Raw genomic sequence first — 25,235 nt, 5'->3', positions numbered from 1 at the left:
CACCAACCTTCTACAGGTAGCTTTAGCTGAACACTGTGCAGAGCTCGCAAAAAAATAACTTGTAGGTTTAGCTGAACACTGTGAGGAGGACGCACTACACTAACTTGTAGCTTTAGCTGAACAATGTGAGGAGAACGCACTACCCTAACTTGTAGCTTTAGCTGAACACTGTGCAGAGGTCTCACTACACTAACTTGTAGTTTTAGCTGAACACTGTGTGGAGGACGCACTACCCTAACTTGTAGCTTTAGCTGAACACTGTGCAGAGGTCTCACTACACTAACTTGTAGTTTTAGCTGAACACTGTGCAGAGGTCGCACTACACTAACTTGTAGTTTTCGCTGAACACTGTGAGGAGGACACACTACACCAACTTGTAGCTTTAGCTGAACACTGTGAGGAGGACGCACTACACTAACTTGTAGCTTTAGCTGAACACTGTACTTAGGTTGCACTACACTAACTTGTAGTTTTCGCTGAACACTGTGAGGAGGGCACACTACACCAACTTGTAGCTTTAGCTGAACACTGTGAGGTGAACGCACTACCCTAACTTGTAGCTTTAGTTGAACACTGTGCAGAGGTCACACTAAACTAACTTGTAGCTTTAGCTGAACACTGTGAGGAGGACGCACTACACTAACTTGTAGCTTTAGCTGAACACTGTGCTGAGGTCGCACTACACTAACTTGTAGTTTTTGCTGAACACTGTGAGGAGGACACACTACACCAACTTGTAGCTTTAGCTGAACACTGTGAGGAGGACGCACTACACTAACTTGTAGCTTTAGCTGAACACTGTGCAGAGGTCTCACTACACTAACTTGTAGTTTTAGCTGAACACTGTGAGGAGGACGCACTACACTAACTTGTAGCTTTAGCTGAACACTGTGCAGAGGTCGCACTACACTAACCTGTAGTTTTAGCTGAACACTGGGAGAAGGACGCACTACACTAACTTGTAGCTTTAGCTGAACATTGTGCAGAGGTCTCACTACATTAACTTGTAGTTTTAGCTGAACACTGTGAGGAGGACGCACTACCCTAACTTGTAGCTTTAGCTGAACATTGTGCACTACATTAACTTGTAGTTTTAGCTGAACACTGTGCAGAGGTCACACTAAACTAACCTGTAGCTTTAACTGAACACTGTGAGGACGCACTACACTAAATGTAAATAGTCTAGCTGCCTGACTGTGGTACTAATAGGATCAAAAGAACACCAGCAATTTTCTTCAGGTAGCTGTAAATACTGTAACAAGACAAGCCTGCCTGTCAGTAGGAAGATAACAGGAATGGATCTAGCTAAACTGACTACAGTGTATATATATATATATATATATATATATATATATATATATATATATATATACATATATATGCAACACCTGGGATGCATATATATATACACAATACACTGTAAGTGCAGCTAACTCACAGACTGTCCTGCCTAATCTAGCTAACTCAAATGAAATGACACTGTCTCTCACTCTCTCTCTCTCTCTAAGCACGCCGGAACACACTACACAGGGCTGCCGTGCAGGCGGCCCCATATAGTGTGGGGCATGTTCTAAACCCTCTGAGCCATAATTGGCCAAAGCCACCCTGGCTTTGGCTAATTACAGCTCTCTCTACCGACGGCGCTGTGATTGGCCAAGCATGCGGGTCATAGTGCATGCTTGGCCAATCATCAGCCAGCAATGCACTGTGATGCCGCAGTGAATTATGGGCCGTGACGCGCCACACGAATTTGGCGCGAACAGCCCATATCGTTCGCAATTCGACGAACGATCGAACAGCCGATGTTCGAGTCGAACATGGGTTCGACTCGAACACGAAACTTATCCCTACTCCTTAAGAAGAAACACCATGTACTCACCATATTACCCCAAAAGATAACCCAATACTACCTACAAACCCCAAGATTATACAAAAGAATATCAATTTTATACTCAGGTCTCCAAGAGAAGAACATCTGTGTAAAGTCACATTCTATGATAGCATGGGAAAGAGAACTGGGAATGGAATACCCACCAGAACAGTGGGGAATATATTTAAACTTATATACACATCTACCAAAAGCACAAATTTGTGGGAAATGCAACAAAAAATTTTCCTTAGATGGTACTTGACCCCAAGTCGCTTATCAAAGATTTACAGAAACACCTCAATGAACTTCTGGAGGCTATGTGCTGGATCTGGTACTTTGATACATATACTATGGAGCTGCCCCAAGCTTAAAAAACTGTGGTCCCATACCGAAAACATCATGAGTAATATTACATAGGTGAACCATACACTTACACCAGTAATGACCATACTATCGCTAGAACTAGAATCCATTCCAATTCCCCACAGAACTGTAATATCTCATATTATGCTAGCCACTAGACTGACAATTCTCAGACACTGGAAGGATACAGAAGTACCATCAATATCTGAAGTAACAGCAACCGTCCACACACATGGCACATATGAAGTCTTACATTCTTCTGCAACGGGAAAATATGACATGGTGTCCAAACTATGGACACCATGGCATCAATGGTATTCCAAAAGCATAGTGGTATAACTATCTGATAAGATTGGGATAATTCAAAAGATACGTAGAACATTCTGACTGATTTTTTTTTTTGTTTTCAGTTTCACTTTAGTTTATCTGTTTTATTTTCAAAAGTTATTATGTTACCAACAAATTCTTTTAAACCATACACAGAACCATAGCAGTCCTTTAATACATTTGAATGGACACAAGATCAAAAGGGATATATGTAATATACTATATAGAGGGTCCGGTTGAGACAACCATGAAGAGAGATCGTATAAGACCGTACTAGTTGAAAGACTTGGTTAATACATACAAATTGCATATTCCTTATGCTATACAGATTGACAGCCTAGATAATTACAAAATGTTATAACATGTTTGATGCTTAAACGAGGACAAATGGAATGTGTACAATGTTAAACCTATTTGTAAACTTTTTGTTTTCTCAATAAAAAAGATTAAAAATAAAAAAAGAAGGAAGGTTGGTGTGGGGTGGTCCAAGGCGAGCACCAACTAAAAACCTAAATTCATGAAGATAAAATTTATCTCCAAACCAATATAGTTTTAAATGTAAGTAAAAACAAGCTAAAACCTCTTTAGTTGTGGACAGTAGATTGACATCTGTAAATCAGGTACTAGTTAATTGAACTGGTGCAATTTCTTTGTCTCAGAGTAAAGCTACTGCCTTTGAAACTAACTGCACATTATTGTGCATTAAAGGGAATTTATCTTTATAAATGAAAGTCACATTAATTAGGCGAAGGCCACATAATTTGAAATTCTCTTGAGAAATACATGTAATAAACAAAATGCTAGAGGCTACAGCTTGTTAAAGATATTAATGCAAGGTCATTTTTAAAGAAAGCTTATAGGAATAAGCGAATGTAAAATAAAAAATAGGGTTTCACATTTGTTTAATTAAAAAGGTGGAAAAAAAAAAACTTTCATAGTAAAGGCTCAAAGTGGCATAACAAATTGTATGATATCTATGCAATGAAGGATTTCACCATCGTATGTTCTCAGTTTCATGTGCTACTTGTATATTGTTGCTAAATTATTGTCAGGACCTGTATCAGTGGGCTTTTGCTCACGTCATATGGGTTTTGCACTCCCACATAAGTATACATGAAATTAAGAACTGCTTGAAGCAGATCAAATGCAAGTCAGAAGGTGGTCTGATTGTTTCAATATTTGGTGAGTTATTTATTGCGTTATGTTCATGCACTTCACTGGCTGCATGCTTGTTCTGGTTATTAAGTAAAATGATAAAGAAAATAGCTGTAACTTCACAGTCAACAATTTTAGTCCCCCTACTTTTAATTTAACATGTTTCTTTTAAAGATAACCTGACCAATTTTATTTTAGTTTTTTTATGTTTCTAACTTTTTAAGCTTTTGTGTACAAGGTGTGTCCAAAAATGTTGGTGAATGGTCCAATATTTTAACAGCAATATGGGCCAGGTGCATGCGCATGTACAGAGCTATCCAAAGACACATTGAGAAGGTGGATTACTCAAAGATCATTTGTATGCACCTCCATTTGTTATGTCTATCTAAATCATAAATATTTGGTTATTAGACCTGCTGAGGAATAGATTGTTTAATACAGTACATCAAAACCAGTCTCCCCTCACTAAGTATCAATTTACTGTCATTTTAAGAAGTGTCTTAACCAGTTCCCACCCAGCCTATAGCAATTTGACATCCTCTCAGAACGAGCCTCAGTCCTCACCAGACACAGCCAATGACCGATCAGTGCTGCTGGTACAATGTGACCGCTGTGACCAATCGCAGCAGATCACATGACAGTTTTAAACAATTGAATAGCTTCCTTTAATGGCATTCATTGTTACAATTTTGCTGTTAGCTGTGATTGGTCACACTGATTACATGGTACAGACTGGGCCAATCACAGCCCATCTGTACCATGTGATTGGCTGTGGCCAATCACAGCTAATCACAAAAAAACAAACTGAATGAATCAATTTCCCTCAGTAAAATGCTATGAGCAATCATAATGTGTTAAAAAACATCCTAATCTCTTTCCCAGATTAGTACAATGTTACTATAGTAACATTATATTGCTCTGATCACAATGTGTTAAAAATGTAACAAAAATGATTACATTTTTTTCGTACTGTCACCAGTCAGTGTCTCTGATCACCTCCACACCAGTTATATGATGACGCCGTAATACACTGAGAAAAAATTACAACTTCAAAAAACTCACCATTACTAAATACTTTGGACTGTCTACTTTCCAAAAAAAGGGTAATTTTTGGGCCTCAAAAAATGAGATAGGCCATCTTTACATCAGGATTAGGGATGGGCTGAACACCCCTCAGTTTGGTTATATGCAAATTATAATTTTGAAGGCTTATATGCAAGTTATTGCCATAAAAAGTATATGGGGACCCAGGTACTGCCCCAGGGGACATGTATCAATGCAAAACGTTTTTAAAACAACCATTTTTTCAGGAGTAGGGATTTTAATAATGCTTAAAGTGAAACAATAACAATTAAATATTCCTTTAAATATTGTGCCTGGGAGTCCCCTTAGTCTGCCTGTAAAGTGGTGAATCTGTGTGATGTGTAGAACAGTGCCACAGAAAAATGACATTTCTAAAGGAAAAAATGTCATCCACTTAAGGACCGAGCCTCTTTTTAACACTTGTTGTTTACGATCAAAATCATTTTCTTTTTTTGCTAGAAAATTACTTAGAACCCCAAACATTATATATTTTTTTTCAGACACCCTAGAGAATAAAATGGCAGTTGCTGCAATACTTTATTTCACACCGTATTTGCTTAACAGTAGACAACAGTAAAGTTAGCCCATTTTTTTTAATATTGTGAAACATAATGTATGCCGAGTAAATTGATACTCAACGTGTCATGCTTCAAAATTGCGCCCGCTCATGGAATGGCGACAAACTTTGACCCATAAAAATCTCCATAGGGGACGTTTAAAAATGTTTACAGGTTACATGTTTAGAGTTACAGAGGTCTAGTGCTAGAATTATTGTTCTTGCTTGAACTATCATGACGATACATCACATGTGTAGTTTGAACACCATTTTCATATGCAGGCGCGGCTTACGTATGTGTTCGCATTTGCATACGAGCTTGGCGGGACGGGGCACCATGGGGCTCTTTTTTCTTATTTACTTAGCTTTTTATTTTTATTTTTTACACTGTCCTTTAAAAAAAAATGGGTCACTTTTATTCCTATTACAAGGAATGTACACAAAAAAACATGACAGGACCTCTTAAATGTGAGATCTGGGGTCAAAAAGACCTCAGCTGTAACATTTACACTAAAATCCAATAAAAAAAATGTATTTTTTTGCAAAAAAAAAAAAAACTATTTCCCCTTTTAAGACCATTGGGCGGAAGTGACATTTGACGTTGCTTCCTGAGCGGGCTCCCTCACTCGGCTCCATGCCTGTCAGGGGGAAGGACGCGATTGTCCCTGCCACTACCAATGGCTCCGGTAAGCGGCGAATCCGCCACACAGACCACTTTTATCTGAAAGAGCGCCGCTCGCCATTATTGAAAATACCAGGGTTATGGCAGCTGTCAGCTGCCATAACCCTGGTATTTAGCATCAAAGAACCGACGTACAATGACAGCGATTTGCGTTAAGTGGTTAAACTTGCTCGCGCCTGTAATTTATTGCCAGCTCCCGGCAATATAGATAAAAAATCTATGAAAAAATTGGTGTGGGTTCCCCCCAGTCAATACCAGGCCCTTTGGGCCCTTTGGGTCTGGTATGGATTTTAAAGGGAACTCCACGCCAAAATTTTTTTAAAAATTGGCGTGGGTTCCCTTCCAAAATCCATACCAGACCTTATCCGAACATGCAGCCTGGAGGACAGGATAGAGGGGGCTGAGCAAGTGCCCCCCTCCTGAACCATACCAGGCCACATGCCCTAATCATGGGGAGGGTGCTTGATGGGGACCAGAGCCTCTTCCCGACAACCCTGGCCATCAGTTGTCGGGGTCTGCGGGTGGGGGGCCTATCAGGATCTGGAAGCCCTCTTTAACAAGGGGGCCCCCATATCCCGCCCCTCCTTATGTCAATAGGTAATGGGTACCATTCACCAAAAAAAGTGTAAAACAGTAAGAACCACAATAGACAGTTTTTGAGACATTCCTTTATTAAAAAGGAAAAAAGTGTCCTGCAATGTATAACCATCGTCAATCATGCTGCCCGATGGACCCGAAAAAAAAATAAAAAAATAAAAAACTCCACTTCCATGGGAGGCCTCCCGGTAACTGCTGTCTTTTGGTTTTGAAAGCTGTTATATAGGCAAGGGCAGGGCCATCCGCTGACATTTACCAGACCCTGCCCCCTCTGATGTCACATGTTGTCAGAAGAGGGGTCACTCAGTTATGTCACCGAGTGGCCCCGCCCTTGCCTATATAACAGCTGACACAGCCAAGAGACAGCAGTCGCTGGGAGGCCTCCCATCAAGGAGGAGCTTTTTTATTTCTATTTTTCGGGTCCGGGCGGCGTGATTGAAGGTGGATGGACATTGCTGAACACTTTTATCTTTTTTAATAAAGTGATTGTCAAACTGTCTGTCTTTTACTTTTTGACACTTTTTTTGGTGAATGGGTAGGGGTACAATGTACCCGACACCCATTCACATGGGTGGGTGGGATCTGGGAGTCCCCTTGTTAAAGGGGGTATCCAGATTCTGATAAGCCCCCCCGCCCACAGACCCTGACAACCAATGGCCAGGGTTGTCAAGGAGAGGCTCTTGTCCCCATCAACATGGGGACAAGGTGCTTTGGGGGACCCTAAGACACCCTCCCCATGTTGAGGGCAACCAGTCTGGTATGGTTCTGGAGGGGAGGGTGCTCGCTCATGCCAGGCTGCTTTCTCAGATAAGGGTCTGGTATTGTCAGGAAAGGCTTGGTGGGAGCAACAGTCCCATGCAGGTGTGTGCGCACGTGCAGGCGCCTGTGAGCGGGCATGGGTGTGTGCGCGGACGTTGGCGCCAGAAGCGCTATTTGAACTCTGCCATGCCAGAGGAATCTTGCTGTCTGATCCAAAGCATTCCCTGAGAGATTTATGTGTTCCTGATCTGTTCCTGAAATTACCAGCTTGCCTTGTGACTATCCTTTTGCCATCTGCCTGCACCTGACCTTGGCCTGTCCATGTCCTCACTCCTGTCTGATCCTCTGGCTCATCTGCACCAGTCTGTTACCGACCTGGCTTGTCCTGTAACCTTCCTTCAGCCTTCTGCATCTGTTCATGTACTGCTCTCTTGTGTTTGACCCGGCCTGTCTGACCTTCCTGTGTCTCAATCCCTGGGACCATCCACCTGCATCCAGTGAGTGTCTGCCTCCCAGCTTCAGCTTCCAGTCTGCTGCACTCCACCTGCTGTTCCAGTTTTCCCAGCAACATCCGGAGCATCAGACCTGCCTACCAGTTGTTGATCCTGCCGGGCACTCGTGCTGTCCTGCACTCCCGTGCCTCCTGTCTGCTCTACCAGGGGCCGTGAGTCAGGAACGTAAGGGAGGCCTCCCTCTGCATATCGGGCTCAACAACCAGGTGCGTGACAGGTATGGATTTTGGGGGGACTCTATGGCAATTTTTTTTTTAATTTTGGCATGGAGTTTCCCTTAAAGGCCTCCCCCAGTTACCCCAGACCTAAAAGGCCTGGTATGGATTTTGGGAGGGACCCCATGCCGTTATTTTCATAGTGTTTCCCTTAACCACTGTGTAAATGTATATATATATATATATATATATATATATATATATATATATATATATATATATATATATATATTTATATATATATATATATATATTAAACTGCCTGCACGCCACTAACTAACCTGCCTAATCTATCTCTAGTTCTTTCAATCTCCACATATCACACTACATACGGCCGCCATGTAAGCAGCCGTATATAGTGTGGGGCATGGACTTAGCCCCCTGTGCAATGATTGGCCAAAGGTAGGGTACCAATTATGGCTCTCACAGCAGATCGCGCTGTGATTGGCCAAAGCATGGTCAGGTGCATGCTTTGGCCAATCAGCAACCGTCAATGTACTGCAATCTCACAGTGCATTATGGGGCGCTTCGCGGCGCTCGAATTTGCCACAAATGCCCCATGTTCAGTCCATTTGCAAACAAACACCCGATGCTTGAGTCGAACTTGCGTTTGATTCGAACATTGGGACCATCCCTAATCAGGATCGATCGATTTACAGATATATACCATAGTTTTCGGACTTTATAACATTCCTACAGACTAAATAATATACACTGATTTAGGTTATTTTCACCGAAGAAGTGAAGCAGAATACATTTTGGCCTAAATTTATGAAGAACAATTATATTTTTGCTAAATTTTATAACAGAAACAAAGAAAGATGCATTTAGTTTTCAAAGTGTTCATTTTTTTTCATTTATTTAGTAAAAAATAAAAAACGGACTGGTGATTAAATACTACCAAAAACAAAGCTCTATTTGTATGAACAAAATGATAAAAAGTTTGTTTGGATACAGCGTTGCATGACCACGTGATTGTCATTCAAAGTGCAACAGTGCTGAAAGCTGAAAATTAGCCTGGGCACGAAGGGGGTAAAAGTACCCGGTATTGAAGTGGTTAATTATAATGGGCTTCATGATAGACAGTTTTCACTCTACTCCTTTAGAATATGAGCTGCTATGGAAGCAGAAAAGTTGGGCCTACTATACATGAGAGCATAACCACAGGGGTTGGTGGCCAGAAACATATTAGTTACAAGACTCATATTTGTCCTAACTTTCTGTATACAGCAAAACCTTGGTTTGAGAGTAACTTGGTTTGAGAGCGTTTTGCAAGAAAAACAACATTTTTTAAATACATTTTGACTTGATATACAAGCCATGTCTTGATTAGGGATGAGCCCGATGTTCACCTGTTCGCCGAATAGCGAACAATTTGGGGTGTTAAAGGCAAATTCGAAAGCCGCGGAACACCCTTTAAAAGTCTATGGGAGAAATCAAAAGTGCTCATTTTAAAGGCTTATATGCATGGTATTGTCATAAAAAGTGTTTGGGGACCTGGGTCCTGCCCCAGGGGACATGTATCAATGCAAAAAAAAGTTTTAAAAACTAACATTTTTTCGGGAGCAGTGATTTTAATAATGCTTAAAGTGAAACAATAAAAGTGAAATATTCCTTTAAATTTCGTACCTGGGGGGTGTTTATAGTATGCCTGTAAAGTGGCGCATGTTTCCCGTGTTTATAACAGTCCCTGCAAAAAATGACATTTCTAAAGGAAAAAAAGTCATTTAAAAGTACTCGCGACTATAATGAATTGTCGGTCCCGGCAATACACATAAATGTCATTGAAAAAAATGGCATGGGATTCCCCCACAGTTAATTACCAGGCCCTTTGGGTCTGGTATGAATATTAAGTCGAACCCCGAACCAAAATTTAAAAAAAAATTGCGTGGGGTCCCCCTAAATTCCATACCAGGCTCTTCAGGTCTGTTATGGATATTAAGGGGAACCCCGCACCAAAATGAAAAAAAAAATGGCATGGCGGTCCCCCCAAAAATCCATACCAGACCCTTATCCGAGCACGCAACCTGACAGGCCGTAGGAAAAGAGGGGGGACGAGAGAGCGCCCCCCTCCTGAACTGTACCAGGCCACATGCCCTCATGGGGAGGGTGCTTTGGGGTAGCCCAATCACTTTAAGCATTATTAAAATCACTGCTCCCGAAAAAACGGCTGTTTTTAAAACTTTTTTTTGCATTGATACATGTCCCCTGGGGCAGGACCCAGGTCCCCAAACACTTTTTATGACAATAACTTGCATATAAGTCTTTAAAATTAGCACTTTTGATTATTCATGTTCGTGTCCCATAGACTTTAACGTTGTTTGCGTGTTCGAACAAAATTTTTGCCTGTTCGCATGTTCTGCTGCGAACCGAACCGGGGGGTGTTCGGCTCATCCCTAGTCTTGATATACAAGTAGCGTCATGTCACAACTAAGTATAAAACAGAACAGAGGTGATGTAGCAATATGGTTACATTTAATGAAGGTACAACATTTAGCAAGTCACATGGTTGATGATGAAAACAGTCACATCTAAGTATGCAGGCATCCAGGGTAAAGCTGTCCACATAGACCATCCTCCTCACCACCATCAACGTCATCCCTTTCACGCTAGGAGCCCGCGGTGCAGAGGACAGTCTATGTGGACAGCTTTATGAAGGGGGAGACACTGCAAGAGACAAGAAAATGCTGCGCACCCCGATCTGTATAAAAAGGAAAAAGGAGAAAGTCCCCCGTGTGGGGTTTTTAAGCAGCAAAGAGGTGGAAAAAAATACTACATATGATTGAAGATTAATTGGATTTTTATTAATGACATGATATCAAAAAGTGATGATAAAATAGGGACTGTGGTACAGGAGATATAAAAGCAACAATATAGGAAAGAACACGATTTACATGATTAACAAGCGCTAAAAAAAGTTGATGATGTTGAGCGAATACTGACGCGTTTTGACCCCACCGGGTCATCATCAGAGGATTAATAAGCTGTAGAAATATTTATGCTTTTCACCCAGCCTGTTTCTGCTACATCACGGTGACCAGCTCATCTCATCTCGGTACCTGGGAAACTGTGCACTGCTCTCCCTGTACCACTTTCAGGGAAGAGCTGCACTTAGCTGCATGGGGAGCCCTCTCAGCATTTCAGCCTCACACCTGGTACATTACACCTAGGCTAAAAAAAAGGTTTTCTTTTGAGAAATACTCCCCACAAAGTGAAACATGGTATGGCAATAGCAATAAGCAATGACAGATAACAAACAATGAGATGACCTCAGCAATTGATTAAAAAAAATGGTCAGCGTGTTTTGAGAATTGTACAATTTTAGCCTCTTACCAGTCTTGCTGAGACATACAAGTTGTGGGAGTGCATGCTAGTACAGTCTGGTCTCACCAGGCATCCAAATCATACCCTCGCAGTTAAAAGGGTCTCAGTCATCTGACAGTCGTCTTCCCTTTTCTCACCAGCCTGCAGATCCCCTCTCCTTGGTCTGTTGAATCAGTTAATCACCTCTAGGATGAAATCAGACCCAGGCCTCTGCATTGGAGACACTTCATAAATGAACACTGCAATATGGATTTCTTAATGATGGCTGCTGCACCTTTACATTAATGGATATTCAGTTTAACCCTGTCCACACTGCAGATGGATAATACAGCAGCAACAAAGGAAAAAGTTAGCTGTTATCAGCTACAGTCCAGGTTACCCAACATGATTGGGTTCAGGAAATGGTGGAGAGATGATTGTGTTCAAGAAATGATAGAGAGATGATTGGGTCCAGGAAACGACAGAGAGATGATTAAGTCTAGGAAATTATGGACAGATGATTGGGTCCAAGAAAAGATATAGAGATGTTCAAGTCCAAGAGATGATAGAGAAAAGGTTCCAGACAGAGAGTCCATGAAGTTATAATACAGTCCATACAGAGCTGGAAGAGAGCCTGACAGGCTTATGCAGATCAGATTGCATTCATATGTCTGACGTGGGATTAAATATTTTTAAAATTGATCTGCATATTTGTTTTGAACTGGCCGAAGTTTGGATCGGTGCAGTGTTGCTGCAAGGAATAGAACTTTATTGATGTGTTACTCATGACAGTTCAATAAAGTACTGTGAAGAAAATAAAAACAAGTAAACAATGCAATGCAGCAGGATTCATGCATTGGCACTGTGACTCACAGCTCACGCCATCGAGTATGCAAATACCATGGCGTCCTACTTAAATCAATAATAACTGGCCAGGGCAATGTTTTATTTAATAGGATTGCTTATGATTTTAAATATAATTTTAAAGGATTTATGTTTTTTAAATGCTGTCTATATTACCATGAGTATTGAAGTGTGAACTGTCCCACCAATTTATAACTATGGTATGATATGGTAAGGTCCCATATAACTAAAATCAGTCTGCATTAGAACTCATAGGGCATAAAAAATGTATGCACGAAAGGTGTTGAAAGCCGTATCTCTAATTTTTTTACTCCTTTTACTCTAGCTGTACTCTCATTTCCAACACCAGCCTAAAAGACCTTTATGCTTGTGAACTTAATAGCCCTAAGGGATGAAGTCCCATGTATGTCCTTTATACAGTAAAGCATTTGTACTGGAATCTGGTCCTGCAGAACATCAGTAGTGGAAAGGAAGACCCTTCTCTTTCCAGATTACGTGACATCTAATTTACCAGTTTGTGCATCCTCACCATGAACCCCTTTGTCCTTTTAAGGCTTCTGTGCTGCTGAATGGGAAGCACATCTGTCCTCACACTTCAGTAATTCTGTAAATAAACAGCAAGTAGTTCTAATACTAAAGATTTTCTTTAAATATTGTAGTGTCTTTACTAGATCAATTCCACACATGAAGAACAGTTTAATTTCCAAACCAAGTAGGAATAATGGTTTTGTTTTTGTTAGAAAGGCCTCCAAATATTGATTGATATTTTAGACAGTCTTTAAATTGTATCGGAAAGGTTGATTTTTTTTAGCATTCTTGGTTTGCAGAATACTTTTATGTATCCCCCAAGACCTATGTTCTACTTATATGTAGCAAATAAAACACTTTGTGATCGCAAATGAAAGAAAAAATCAAATGTCAGCTGTTTTACAAGCCAAGTAGTCAGCTTATCAGGGAAATTCTATTACAGCTAATTTGTTTAAATTAGTGCAATATGTTTGGCCTTGTAGTTTTCATAAATATCATATAAACCATATGTTTAACCCATGCACCTAAGAATGGGGAATAAAATGTGCAATAAACTGTGTAATTCCATAGTTTGTTGAACAAACACAATTCTAAAGTTTTATTTAGGTTTACAGTAGCTTGATTCCAAATGTGCAAGGGCAACATGGGAAAAATAGCAATTGTAAAAATTACATACTTGTAAGATGCCTTTAAACTATATGCAACATAATGTAAAAGTATCTTTCCCCCAGACAGTATCTGAGATCATATTTTGGCATCACATACCAGTAAATTGCACTTGTAATACATTTTTATACTTTTGCATTTTTACTTATCTTAATTATTTAAAGTAGAAGCAGCCTAAACATACTAATTTGAACATGCAAAACATCTTCATTGGGTAGTTTATAGTTATATACTATTTTATTTAACAGTAACAGTCCAAAACTGAGCTTCGAAAGTAGTAGATACAATAAATCTAAAAGCAGAAAGTTTACACATTCAAAAAATAAAGATAAAGCCCTCAACTGCATAACAAATGGCAAACTGTGACATAACACATACTGTACATAACATTTTTGTTTGGCTCTGGGTGAGGTTGCATCATCCCTACATTTTATGGAAAGTTAAAAAATACTCATAATGGGATTTTGAAGGCAACCAAAGGTTAGATTATAATTATAATATCAAAGTTTATTTTTGAATATTCAAATAGTTTTAAGACAAATCTTTTCACAAATGTTTCAAAGCATTTTAAAAGACATATATCTGTACATTTCTACAGTATACATTGCTGCATGAAAAATTGTTACAGCATGTGATACAAATCCAGTGGTATCCCCACAGCTAATTGTCAGACTGCAACCATACAGCTCAGTTGTTGCTCCATTCAGCTAGGGAATCCAGTGCATTTCAAAATTGTTTTTTCAAATGATCTTCTTCAGGGAGAAGCTATCATTCTGAAATCTAAACCATATTTTACAATTTTATTAATTGGAATATTTACTTACATGATCGCAATACAAAACTCTGCATGCAGAAAGAGTGTCTCAACATACACGGGATAGATGTATTCTCCACTATTAAGACCACCACCCAAAATCCATACCAGACCCTTATCCGAGCATGCAGCCTGATAGACCAGGAAAGGGAGGGGGACGAGCGAGCACCCCCCAGATCCACCCCCTTTGGATCCGCCCCCCCATGTGAATGAGTATGGGGTACATTATACTAACAGGTACAAACAGCTTATATGTTTCAGCGAGTAGCCTTAAAGAGGTTGTAAAGTCATGAAATCTGAGCAAAGAACATATATCTGTAGTGTTTACTTAATTCTTTACAAAACTTTAAAGCCTCATACACACGATCTGACTTTTCCAACAACAAAACCATGGAATTTTGTTCGAAGGGTGTTGGCTCCAACTTGTCTTCCATAAGCATGGTCACACAAATGTTGGCCAACAATTAGGAACGCAATGTCTTCATTATGAATGCTAGATTTACGCTTCCGGCTCGTCCTTGATTCCGAGCATGCGTGTTTGTACTTTGGACTTTTGTCCGACGGACTTGTGTACACATGATCGGAAAGTCCGACCACACACATTTGTTGGTGAAAAATTTGACAGCATGCTTGCTAACATTTGTTGGCAGAAAGTCCAACAACAAATGTCCGATGGAGCATACACACAGTCGGACTTACCTCCAACAAGCTTGCATCCAACATTTCCCGTCGGAAAATCTGATTATGTTTACGCAGCATAAGTGTTGTTTCTCTCTAGTGCTTTGTTCCTCTGTTATCAGCATGAGTCACGTTTGAGAAGTTTTCCTGACACATGAGATAAAATTTGTGTTGGGGAGGGAGCTCAGCACGCAGCTTGTCTACACAGTTTTTCTGCTGTGCGGAGGGGGTGTGTTCCCTTCCTCCAACCAGCTCCCACACACTGTACCTGCAGCCTTCCCACCCCTCCTCTGTGATACTAACAGATGGAGAGGGAATTGAACTTGATTCTGCCCTTTTGAAGAGGTGTAGGGAAGAGAAGACTGCAGATATACAAGTAAAAGTTATGTAGGAGGATGTGTTTCATCTCTGTGTATCATCAGAGGCTATTTAATTCACTGGGTATATGTGAGGGTTTACATCCACTTTAATCAAGCTATGGTTAAGGCTACTCACTGAAACATGTAAGCTTTTTTTACCTATTGTCACTCTGTAGCAAATAAAGACTTTCACGGATGCTTCAAGTAGCTGGATCCCTATATTCGTTTGGATTTGTTATGAGTGAGTAAGAGGACACAGATATTGCATATTTTTAAATTGATCTTACTGGAACCCTGATGTCAACGTTGCTTTTCTCTCATCGACGTGCAGCTAAGCCTTGCTATCCTCCAATAAATAAGACTGTGCAGACAATTTCTGAGGCTGTATTGAGATGTACTGAATTGTTATTGTACTGAATAACAGTACCATGGATATGTGTGCCAAACTGAATAACTGCTGCTCTAATATCCTCAGTGTTAATGTGCAAAATACTCATGAAAAATAAATGTAACAAATGCATACTGTAACAGACCTAGCCGGGAGAGAGACTTTTGGAGGGGACTGTATGCTAGCCTCTTGCCGATCGATCGTGGGCCCTGGCGTTTGGGGGAACGGTGCTCTTTGTGAGCTGTATGCCTGGGGACCCTTGAGGTGGTATTACTGTGGATTCGGGTCCTGGTCCCCCAGGACACACAGACTCTGGGGACCCTGGATTTGCCATATTGGAATGGTGACTGATTCATACCGTTGGGACTCCTACTGTTAAATGCTAATGTCATCAGTTCCAGCTACCTGTCTGTTGTCTGCTAAAATGTGTATTGTAAATAAGTCTCTAGTATGGGATCTAAGAGTCATTAGATCCCCATTGTTGGTTGTGTTTAATTAACTCTGCTATTGTGATAATGTTGATTGGATTTTCTGAACTACAAGATGGCCAGTCTGGCCTAAAGGTCATGTCTGAGTCATCTAGGCTGCCTAAAGGGATTAGTTAATTAGCTCATGTTAATTAGGTTAATTAGGTTACAGGTGTATTGTTAGAGTAATATGAGCCGGAGGTATGCACCTCCACTGTTAGTGTATAAAAGAGCCTGTATTTTTGAATAAAGGAGATTCCTGGTTGAACTTACATACAGCCTGTCTGGTGTTTGTTCTGAGCTATCACAACTGGGTTAGAAAGGCACATAGCTGAAGTTCTAATCCCGGAGCATTGGATGACCGAACCATCAGACGTTGCAATCTGATTCAATAGCTGCAGAGGAGTGTCGGGAGAGTGGAATAGAGCGAGCAAGGGGCTTGTTACATTGGTTGGCAGCCGTGGGATTTGCTCTCCAGTTACTGGGACACTCCAAACCAGCCTGCAGGAGAGCCACGCTGAAAGACTTACTTGAGAGCCGTGGACGGAATGGTGGGATCGTGCTTCCTTGCCGTGAACACATCCAAACCATCACCTGGATCCAAAGTCCAGATAGCAGGAGAGGAGAGATACCAGCCACCATGGATGAGGAATTCAGAAGGAGGTTGCAAGAGATGCAGATACAGCACAGAGGACCAGTATCAGAGCAGGTCCTGCTAGGATGGTATGATTCTATCTGCTGTGAACTCTGGAAGGAAGCGCTAGCCCGTGAGCAGCGACACCAGCGAAAAGTTCTCCCCTCCATCCATGTGAGGTACTGGTCGCAGTATGAAGTGCGAATGCTGTTTTTGGGGGAACAGCCGAACCAGTAGTGGAGTTAAGCAGGCTGATCCAGGCAGAAATGTGGTTGGACGAGAGCTACAGAGCCCTCCAGTGGTATGTAGCCCAAGTGTGCCCGTGGACAGCGGATGACAGCCCCACGGAAGGCTTTGACTACGATGGCCTGGGATTGTTATACTGGAGGCTGTCCAGGGACCCTGACTTTGGGAGTGATCGGGAGTGGCGTTTGGAGGAAATAATGGAGCACAGAGAGCGAAGACTGAATGTCTCAGAAGTGCACTGGGCACAGGAAGATTTGGAGTTTCTGGCCGTTCAGGAATGGGAGCTGGAGATCGCCTACAAACAGCTGTTAGACTCTGCTCGGCAGCAGGGTGGGGCTCCCTTTGCCTGGGACTATCAGGAAATACCAGTTGACAACTCTGAAATCCTGGCTGAAGAGTTGACAATGTGGCAGAGTAACAGTGTGCTTTGCCAACCTGCCCCCGCAGCTATGGAGGCGGAGGTCTTATGGCAGATGCAGCAAGTGCTGACTGACCTTGATGAACCCGTTTCTGCATTGGATGATCTTGGATGGAGGAATGTGCCTGTCCAGCAGAATGCCAGAGAATCGGCAGTGGAAAATCTGGAGATCGCTATCCCCAAAGCTGAAGTGCTGACAACGGGGCAGAGCTCTGCTAACCTCTGCCCAGCACTGATAGCATCTTCTGGGTTCCACAGAGAGGAGATGGTGAACCTTTATCCCCAGACACCAGTTGCAGAGACAGGGGATTTGATAGACTTTTCTGCTGAGGAAGAATAACCTGGTGAGCCTCCAGCAGAAGAGCTTTTATTAGGGCCAAACTTTACTGTGCTCTGCCCAGCACTGATAGCATCTTCTGGGTTCCACGGAGAGGAGATGGTGAACCTTTATCCCCAGACACAGTTGCAGAGACAGGGGATTTGATAGACTTTTCTGCTGAGGAAGAACAACCTGGTAAGCCTCCAGCAGAAGAGGAGCTGTTATTAGGGCCAAACTTCACTGTGCTCTGCCCAGCACCAACAGAAGTATCTGTGAAGTTACAAGGAACTTCCCCAGCTGAAGCGCTGGCAACCGGACAGAGGGTCCAAGACCTCTGCCCCACACCTGTGGCAGTTTCGTAGGCTCAGGGTGAGAAGGTGGCAATCACTTCCCAGCAGCAGATACAGGGGGAGAAGGGAGAGGAGGTGTGTGTTGTCCCTTCCCAACAGTTATCTGGAGCAGATGGTGTGGGGTTTCCAGCAGAAGGGCTGGCAACAGGGCTGAGTACTGCTGGACTCTGCCCTCAACTAACAGAGGATGGATTTCCTGTGAAGGTGGATGGGACTTCAGTCTTCACCTGTACACCCCAGGGATGCTGGGCAGTTGGCCCAGACCCCCAACAGCATGACGGAGTGAGCCCAGACACCCTGTCTTCTCTCCAGCGGCAGAAAGGACTCCAGGGAGAAGGGCCAGTCCAGGCCTCTCCCCAGCAGAAGATATGTTCTCTGAGAGAGGCAGAGGTTGGCTGGGTGAGTAATGCTTTGTTTGGAAGAATTTGTTTGGGGTACTGTGTGAGTACAGGCATTAAAGGACTGGAACTACTGACTAACTTCGGAGCCAACCCGTCTGGGGTCTCCTCCTGTGTTAGTCTCCCGCCGAAAGGGGAGAAATGTGACAGACCTAGCCGGGAGAGAGACTTTTGGAGGGGACTGTATGTAATGCCGCGTACACACGAGCGGACTTTCTATCCTACTTGGTCCGGCACACTTTCCGACGGACTTTGTCCGCCAGGTGCGCCGGACTTTAAAACAGACGGACTTGCCCACACACGCCGGGACTTTCCGGCGGGCTAAGTCCGCCCGTCTTTCCGACGGACTTTCGCCGGAGTTCCGGCGGACTTTCAGAATGAACGGACTTGCCCACACACGGACAAGTCCGTTCATTTTGAACGTGACTCAGGTGCGACGGGACTAGAAAAGGATGTCAATCTTGCCGCTTTTATCGGCGAGATTGACACCTTACTAGCCCCGTTGCGGGGCATACCAGGCCCTTAGGTCTGGTATGGATTATAAAGGGGAACCCCGCTACCCCGAAAAAACGGCGTGGGGTCCCCCTAAAATCCATACTAGACCCCGATCCGAGCACGCAGCCTGGCCGGTCAGGAAAGGGGGTGGGGACGAGCGAGCGCCCCCCCCTCCTGAACCGTACCAGGCCGCATGCCCTCAACATGGGGGTGGGTGCTTTGGGGGAGGGGGGCGCCCTGCGCCCCCCCCCCCAAAGCACCTTGTCCCCATGTTGATGAGGACAAGGGCCTCTTCCCGACAACCCTGGCCGTTGGTTGTCGGGGTCTGCGGGCGGGGGCTTATCGGAATCTGGGAGCCCCCTTTAATAAGGGGGCCCCCAGATCCCGGCCCCCCACCCTATGTAAATGAGTATGGGGTACATGGTACCCCTACCCATTTACCTAGGAAAAAAGTGTAAGTAATAAAACACACTACACAGGTTTTTAAAATATTTTATTAAACAGCTCCGGGGGGGGGGGATCTTCCTCCGGCTTCGGGGGTCTTCTTCCGGCTTCGGGGGTCCCTCCGCTTCATCTTCTCCCGGCGTCCGGTTGGTTCTTCTCCGCTCTCCGGCCTCTTCTCCCGGTGTCGCAGGTCTTCGGCCGGCCCCTCCGCTGTCTTCATGTAGCTCTATTGCGAGCGGAGGTCCGGACTTCTGGGCTTCTTGGCTTCTTGGCTTCTCTTCTCTTCTCTTCTCCCAGATGTTGACACGACGCTCTCTCCGGCTGGACTGGTCTCTGAGGGCTGCGTTGTGACTTATATAGGCGGAGACCCCGCCCCCATATGATGTCACAGTCCCTGGGCATGCTGGGACTGTGACGTTTTAGGGGGCGTGGTCGACCACGCCCCCTAAAACGTCACAGTCCCAGCATGCCCAGGGACTGTGACATCATATGGGGGCGGGGTCTCCGCCTATATAAGTCACAACGCAGCCCTCAGAGACCAGTCCAGCCGGAGAGAGCGTCGTGTCAACATCTGGGAGAAGAGAAGAGAAGAGAAGCCAAGAAGCCAAGAAGCCAAGAAGCCAAGAAGCCCAGAAGTCCGGACCTCCGCTCGCAATAGAGCTACATGAAGACAGCGGAGGGGCCGGCCGAAGACCTGCGACACCGGGAGAAGAGGCCGGAGAGCGGAGAAGAACCAACCGGACGCCGGGAGAAGATGAAGCGGAGGGACCCCCGAAGCCGGAAGAAGACCCCCGAAGCCGGAGGAAGATCCCCCCCCGGAGCTGTTTAATAAAATATTTTAAAAACCTGTGTAGTGTGTTTTATTACTTACACTTTTTTCCTAGGTAAATGGGTAGGGGTACCATGTACCCCATACTCATTTACATAGGGTGGGGGGCCGGGATCTGGGGGCCCCCTTATTAAAGGGGGCTCCCAGATTCCGATAAGCCCCCGCCCGCAGACCCCGACAACCAACGGCCAGGGTTGTCGGGAAGAGGCCCTTGTCCTCATCAACATGGGGACAAGGTGCTTTGGGGGGGGGGCGCAGGGCGCCCCCCTCCCCCAAAGCACCCACCCCCATGTTGAGGGCATGCGGCCTGGTACGGTTCAGGAGGGGGGGGGGGCGCTCGCTCGTCCCCACCCCCTTTCCTGACCGGCCAGGCTGCGTGCTCGGATCGGGGTCTGGTATGGATTTTAGGGGGACCCCACGCCGTTTTTTCGGCGTAGCGGGGTTCCCCTTTATAATCCATACCAGACCTAAGGGCCTGGTATGCCCCGCGCTCGCCGCAATAGGAAGATTTGTTTTTCCTATTGCAGCGAGCGCGAGATGCAATACCATCCCCTCGTGTCGTATTTGGTCTGTCGGACCAGCCTACACACGAGCGGGCTTTCCGTCGGACCAGCACACACACGAGCGGACTTTCCGCCCGAAACTGAGTCCGACGGAAAGATTTGAAACTTTCTTCAAATCTAGGTCCGGCGGGCTTTTGGGAAGAAGTCCGCCGGAAAAGTCCGCCGCCGCCCACACACGGGCGGATTGTCCGGCACACTCTGGTCCGCCGGACCAAGTATGCCGGAAAGTCCGACCGTGTGTACGCGGCATTAGCCTCTTGCCGATCGATCGTGGGCCCTGGCGTTTGGGGGAACGGTGCTCTTTGTGAGCTGTATGCCTGGGGACCCTTGAGGTGGTATTACTGTGGATTCGGGTCCTGGTCCCCCAGGACACACAGACTCTGGGGACCCTGGATTTGCCATATTGGAATAGTGACTGATTCATACCGTTGAGACTACTGCTAAATGCTAATGTCATCAATTCCAGCTACCTGTCTGTTGTCTGCTAAAATGTGTATTGTAAATAAGTCTCTAGTATGGGATCTAAGAGTCATTAGATCCCCATTGTTGGTTGTGTTTAATTAACTCTGCTATTGTGATAATGTTGATTGGATTTTCTGAACTACCGAACTAGGTTAATTAGGTTACAGGTGTATTGTTAGAGTAATATAAGCCGGAGGTATGCACCTCCACTGTTAGTGTATAAAAGAGCCTGTATTTTTGAATAAAGGAGATTCCTGGTTGAACTTACATACAGCCTGTCTGGTGTTTGTTCTGAGCTATCACAACTGGGTTAGAAAGGCACATAGCTGAAGTTCTAATCCCGGAGCATTGGATGACCGAACCATCAGACGTTGCAATCTGATTCAATAGCTGCAGAGGAGTGTCGGGAGAGTGGAATAGAGCGAGCAAGGGGCTTGTTACATTGGTTGGCAGCCGTGGGATTTGCTCTCCAGTTACTGGGACACTCCAAACCAGCCTGCAGGAGAGCCACGCTGAAAGACTTACTTGAGAGCCGTGGACGGAATGGTGGGATCGTGCTTCCTTGCCGTGAACACATCCAAACCATCACCTGGATCCAAAGTCCAGATAGCAGGAGAGGAGAGATACCAGCCACCATGGATGAGGAATTCAGAAGGAGGTTGCAAGAGATGCAGATACAGCACAGAGGACCAGTATCAGAGCAGGTCCTGCTAGGATGGTATGATTCAATCCGCTGTGAACTCTGGAAGGAAGCGCTAGCCTGTGAGCAGCGACACCAGGGAAAAGTTCTCCCCTCCATCCATGTGAGGTACTGGTCGCAGTATGAAGTGCGAATGCTGTTTTTGGGGGAACAGCCGAACCAGTAGTGGAGTTAAGCAGGCTGATCCAGGCAGAAATGTGGTTGGACGAGAGCTACAGAGCCCTCCAGTGGTATGTAGCCCAAGTGTGCCCGTGGACAGCGGATGACAGCCCCACGGAAGGCTTTGACTACGATGGCCTGGGATTGTTATACTAGAGGCTGTCCAGGGACCCTGACTTTGGGAGTGATCGGGAGTGGCGTTTGGAGGAAATAATGGAGCACAGAGAGCGAAGACTGAATGTCTCAGAAGTGCACTGGGCACAGGAAGATTTGGAGTTTCTGGCCGTTCAGGAATGGGAGCTGGAGATCGCCTACAAACAGCTGTTAGACTCTGCTCAGCAGCAGGGTGGGGCTCCCTTTGCCTGGGACTATCAGGAAATACCAGTTGACAACTCTGAAATCCTGGCTGAAGAGTTGACAATGTGGCAGAGTAACAGTGTGCTTTGCCAACCTGCCCCCGCAGCTATGGAGGCGGAGGTCTTATGGCAGATGCAGCAAGTGCTGACTGACCTTGATGAACCTGTTTCTGCATTGGATGATCTTGGATGGAGGAATGTGCCTGTCCAGCAGAATGCCAGAGAATCGGCAGTAGAAAATCTGGAGATCGCTATCCCCAAAGCTGAAGTGCTGACAACGGGGCAGAGCTCTGCTAACCTCTGCCCAGCACTGATAGCAACTTCTGGGTTCCACGGAGAGGAGATGGTGAACCTTTATCCCCAGACACCAGTTGCAGAGACAGGGGATTTGATAGACTTTTCTGCTGAGGAAGAATAACCTGGTGAGCCTCCAGCAGAACTGTGCTCTGCCCAGCACTGATAGCATCTTCTGGGTTCCACGGAGAGGAGATGGTGAACCTTTATCCCCAGACACAGTTGCAGAGACAGGGGATTTGATAGACTTTTCTGCTGAGGAAGAACAACCTGGTGAGCCTCCAGCAGATGAGGAGCTGTTATTAGGGCCAAACTTCACTGTGCTCTGCCCAGCACCAACAGAAGTATCTGTGAAGTTACAAGGAACTTCCCCAGCTGAAGCGCTGGCAACCGGACAGAGGGTCCAAGACCTCTGCCCCACACCTGTGGCAGTTTCGTAGGCTCAGGGTGAGAAGGTGGCAATCACTTCCCAGCAGCAGATACAGGGGGAGAAGGGAGAGGAGGTGTGTGTTGTCCCTTCCTAACAGTTATCTGGAGCAGATGGTGTGGGGTTTCCAGCAGAAGGGCTGGCAACAGGGCTGAGTACTGCTGGACTCTGCCCTCAACTAACAGAGGATGGATTTCCTGTGAAGGTGGATGGGACTTCAGTCTTCACCTGTACACCCCAGGGATGCTGGGCAGTCGGCCCAGACCCCCAACAGCATGACGGAGTGAGCCCAGACACCCTGTCTTCTCTCCAGCGGCAGAAAGGACTCCAGGGAGAAGGGCCAGTCCAGGCCTCTCCCCAGCAGAAGATATGTTCTCTGAGAGAGGCAGAGGTTGGCTGGGTGAGTAATGCTTTGTTTGGAACAATTTGTTTGGGGTATTGTGTGAGTACAGGCATTAAAGGACTGGAACTACTGACTAACTTCGGAGCCAACCCGTCTGGGGTCTCCTCCTGTGTTAGTCTCCCGCCGAAAGGGGAGAAATGTGACAGACCTAGCCGGGAGAGAGACTTTTGGAGGGGACTGTATGTTAGCCTCTTGCCGATCGATCGTGGGCCCTGGCGTTTGGGGGAATGGTGCTCTTTGTGAGCTGTATGCCTGGGGACCCTTGAGGTGGTATTACTGTGGATTCGGGTCCTGGTCCCCCAGGACACACAGACTCTGGGGACCCTGGATTTGCCATATTGGAATAGTGACTGATTCATACCGTTGAGACTACTGTTAAATGCTAATGTCATCAATTCCAGCTACCTGTCTGTTGTCTGCTAAAATGTGTATTGTAAATAAGTCTCTAGTATGGGATCTAAGAGTCATTAGATTCCCATTGTTGGTTGTGTTTAATTAACTCTGCTATTGTGATAATGTTGATTGGATTTTCTGTACTACAAGACGGCCAGTCTGGCCTAAAGGTCATGTCTGAGTCATCTAGGCTGTCTAAAGGGATTAGTTAATTAACTCATATTAATTAGGTTAATTAGCTTACAGGTGTATTGTTAGAGTAATATGAGCCGGAGGTATGCACCTCCACTGTTAGTGTATAAAAGAGCCTGTATTTTTGAATAAAGGAGATTCCTGGTTGAACTTACATACAGCCTGCCTGGTGTTTGTTCTGAGCTATCACAACTGGGTTAGAAAGGCACATAGCTGAAGTTCTAATCCCGGAGCATTGGATGACCGAACCATCAGACGTTGCAATCTGATTCAATAGCTGCAGAGGAGTGTCGGGAGAGTGGAATAGAGCGAGCAAGGGGCTTGTTACACATACATATGTTGTAAATTGAATTAATAACTTTGTGCAAAATATATGAATAAAGTGCCAATGCATCAAATAGTGCAAATCATACAGTCATACAAAAATACATCACTAAAGTGCTTATGTAACAATCCACAAAAATTTCCCCAAAAACTTGAAAGTGCAAACAATAAATAAAAAAGGAAAAGGAAAATAGTTAAACATTATCATATAAACTTGTGATGTGAAATCCAAGCTGCTCTTTATCAAAGTTCCCAAATGCTCCACCACTGTGGGAATCCTTCACCACTCTCACTAAAATGGACTCACCAGATAGATATGCTGGTAAGATTATAAAACAGCAACCAAGCCAAAGAATCTTCCAATGATTACTGACTACAACTCTCTCTCCTCACAGGTTTTTGGTCAGGTTCCCATCTCAAAGATTACATTATTCAATATGGAAAAAAAAGAAGGAAGGAGGCTCCCATTACAGGTTCAAATACTAATAATAAAGTTCATCATTTAATGTAGAATTGCACACTTTGACCACTAGGTGGAGCCCAAGACATATTTAACAGGTAAACAAGGAAGAATTGTGAAAATGTTTTATAAAAATGACAGGGTATTATGCCAGAAACAAGACAAATATATTGCACAGATACA

The sequence above is a fragment of the Aquarana catesbeiana genome, linkage group LG02, assembly GCF_042186555.1.
Source record: "Aquarana catesbeiana isolate 2022-GZ linkage group LG02, ASM4218655v1, whole genome shotgun sequence".
Lineage (NCBI taxonomy): Eukaryota > Metazoa > Chordata > Amphibia > Anura > Ranidae > Aquarana > Aquarana catesbeiana.
This window is presented reverse-complemented; position numbering follows the sequence as displayed.